At 35.1% G+C, this 3,035-nt stretch overlaps 1 pseudogene; it reads right to left on the bottom strand.

The window, feature by feature from the left end:
- Positions 1–575: 575 nt before the first annotated feature.
- Positions 576–1,233, bottom strand: LOC146992763 (uncharacterized; annotated as a pseudogene).
- Positions 1,234–3,035: the final 1,802 nt, after the last annotated feature.

Genomic DNA, 3,035 nt, shown 5'->3' with positions numbered 1-3,035 from the left:
ACCTGAGACCGAACTACAAGTGTTCAGTGACTTTACCGATCGGCCGCTGCTGGGCCTCTTAATTACCAGCGCCCATTTATGCATCCTGCTGCTTTTTATAGACACTGTAATAGCTTGTAACATAATAAAATGTTAAAATCAGAACAAAATTATATGTTAAAATCAGAACAAAATTATATTAGGTTTCTTAAATTATTCAGTTACCTATTTTATATTTAAAATTATACGAAATTTATATAATTATACAAAATTTGGCTTTTATAACTGCAGTGAGCATTGTTGCATTAATATAATTTTGTATTAATATTTTCATAATAAAACAAAACTTATTTAATTTCAATTAAAGATTAAAAATTATTTTTTAAGCAAATTATACCATGGCTTGTGGGTCCCCAAGAACACAGTAATGGGAAATGAAGCAACCATTCAGTGTTCTTTATTATCCACAGGGGGGGTTTCGCCTCTGCCGAAGGCTCATTGTTGCCCACTTTTGGTAATCTTTCATTTACATAGTGGCAAAGAAAATATTGAACCTAGAAATATCCTCACAACTTGACAAAGCTATCAGATGAAGAAGAGGGATGCCTTCGTGAAGGACTTTTATAGAGGTATAAAATCTGAAAAGTCATCCGAGTCACTGTCGCAAGATTCCGTTTCTTCTGAATCAGAATCAGAATCGCTGCTGCCAGTTTGAATTATTAATCCATCCACTATCTCTTCTAAAAGTTCGTCCTTGTCCCAATAATAATTTTCAAGTTTTTCTACGTGGTTGCAGTGCGCCTGCCATTCTTGAGAAGTGACTTCATCCAAAGCTTTTTGTGTTAAATTTTTCAAATTTTCCTAGCTTAAGTCCCCAGTCACATTCCTTTCCCTGATCAGTCTTTTAACTGATGACCAAACGTATTCAATTGCGTTTAGATCACAGTGGTAAGGAGGGAGACGCACAACATGATGCCCATTTTCCTTTATGATGTTGTCAATTTTATATATTACTTTTTTAGGACGATTGCATTCTATTAAGCTGAACAGTTCCGCTTTTCGCATTTTGGGATCGCAGCATATCGTCTTCTTCATCAGCCAATTTACCATTGTTTGCTTTGTAGCATATTTCGTGGGTGTCGGATCTTCAATTTTTGTGTGATACAGGGCATTATCCATGCATACCACACTTTGAGGTCGTAAATTTGGAAGAAGCTTTTCCAACACCCATTTTTCAAAATTTCCATAGTTCATTTGCCCATGGTAATCCCCGCTTTGAGCTGATGCTTTATAAATAAGTTGGGCACCTGGAATAAATCCTGCGGAAGAGCCAGCATGGACAACAATCAGTCTATTTTTGGAACTGACATTTATCTGTGCGCCCAAAACCGTATCATGCTGCCAACATTTCTTAAAAGTTAAATTGCTGTCAATCCATGTTTCATCGATGTCAACGATGTGGCGTCCACTTGCTCTGAGTTTCCTCATTTCGCGTAAATAATTGTTCCTCCAAAATACAATGTGAGGTCTTTCGATAAGAATTTTTCTTTTGTTAACACATTTCTTCCAGCGAAAATTCATCGAACGCAAAACTTTGCACAATGAGTCTTTTTGCCACGGGAAGTCTATTTTTTGCCTCAAGACAGGCAATAATTTCCGCACAGATGGCACTTTCTTTTCTTTGATGTAAAAGTCTTGTATAGTCTGCCGTATAACGCATTTGTCAAAATCGTCAATTTCGCACTTATGATTAGCAGGGCTTTTACGTTTCTTTCCAGGCGTATTTAGAAGTTGATCTTCCCCCATTGTTGATACTTCGCGCTTAATTTTTTTAATTGTATACTCCGATACTCCAGTAGCTTGCGACGTTCTCTTCAAAACTTGAGGAAGAGGAACTACTAAAGAGTTCGCCGAAGCTTCAGAAGCGCAAAATTCTGCGACATTGTACACGATTTGACGTGCCTGAGACTTTAAAGGTTGACCTTTCTTAAACTGGAAGGGCATTTTAAAAAATTGGCGATTAACAAAGCACTATGAAAATCAAGCTAAATAGAAGCAAATTTGAACAAATACCAGTACAAAAGATATAACAACGAGAATAAAAATAGCTAATAATAATAATATAAGGCTTAAGAAAAGATGCGTGCAGCTGGAATGAAACCAAGAAGACGAATGATAAACTCTTTTCCCTTCAGCCAACAGTCGCCAAAAATAAAATAACAATAAAGCAACCCTTGGTTCGTCCCTATTTGAAATATACTAGCCCTGTTGCTATAGCGACCGCCACCCGCCAGACACCGTGGCGGGAGGTGTTCTTACCGTAGACAGACAGTACTTTGGTAAAACGGTGAAAACTCTAAGCACAAAATTTATGAACTTAATTTTGCGTAAAAATAAAGTAAAATTAAATACGATTCATAGTAAGTGATGCTTTGAAATAAATAAGGTAAAATTAAACAAGATCATATAAAAAAAAACTTTTAATTTAATGAACATTTTCAGGCAGTGATTTTCCAAACTATAATAACATTACAAAACGATCATATTTATTTGATTATATGATAATTAAATTATTAACATTAATGTGGATTAGTTATTTTAATAATTCATAAAATTCGGAGCATAAAATTTTCTGAGCGTAATGACGGGAGGAAAAAAAAGATAAAATAAAATAAAATCTAGAAGCACTCAGATTTTATATTACGCCCAAAAGGAACTTTTTTTTTAAGTTTTGTGTGTTACCTATATTGATTGAATATCATGTTCTTCGGCCGTAAACCACATACATCTGAAAACAGCATATCTTTAGAATTTCCTCACTGGAGATAAAACTGTTATTTTCCGTACAGTGTTCTCTCTGAACTCGTTGAGTTTGTTAATCAAAAATTCGTTAAAGGTTTATCAAATATGAAGTAGATTATCGGCCGTCCAGATGCCCATGTTCGGGTGGAGGGTTACATTATTCAAAATTTGATGTGTCTAGATACCGTCGTTTTTGTCACAGTGCAAGAAACATGCATGTATTCATGCAGATTCTTCATTATTTAATTTCTTTA

Source organism: Stegodyphus dumicola, chromosome X2 (assembly GCF_044657685.1).
Source record: "Stegodyphus dumicola isolate Sdum_Otavi_A_Nest chromosome X2, ASM4465768v1".
Lineage (NCBI taxonomy): Eukaryota > Metazoa > Arthropoda > Arachnida > Araneae > Eresidae > Stegodyphus > Stegodyphus dumicola.
The sequence above is the reverse complement of the archived record's forward strand: the minus strand, read 5'-3'. Positions and strand labels throughout refer to the sequence as shown.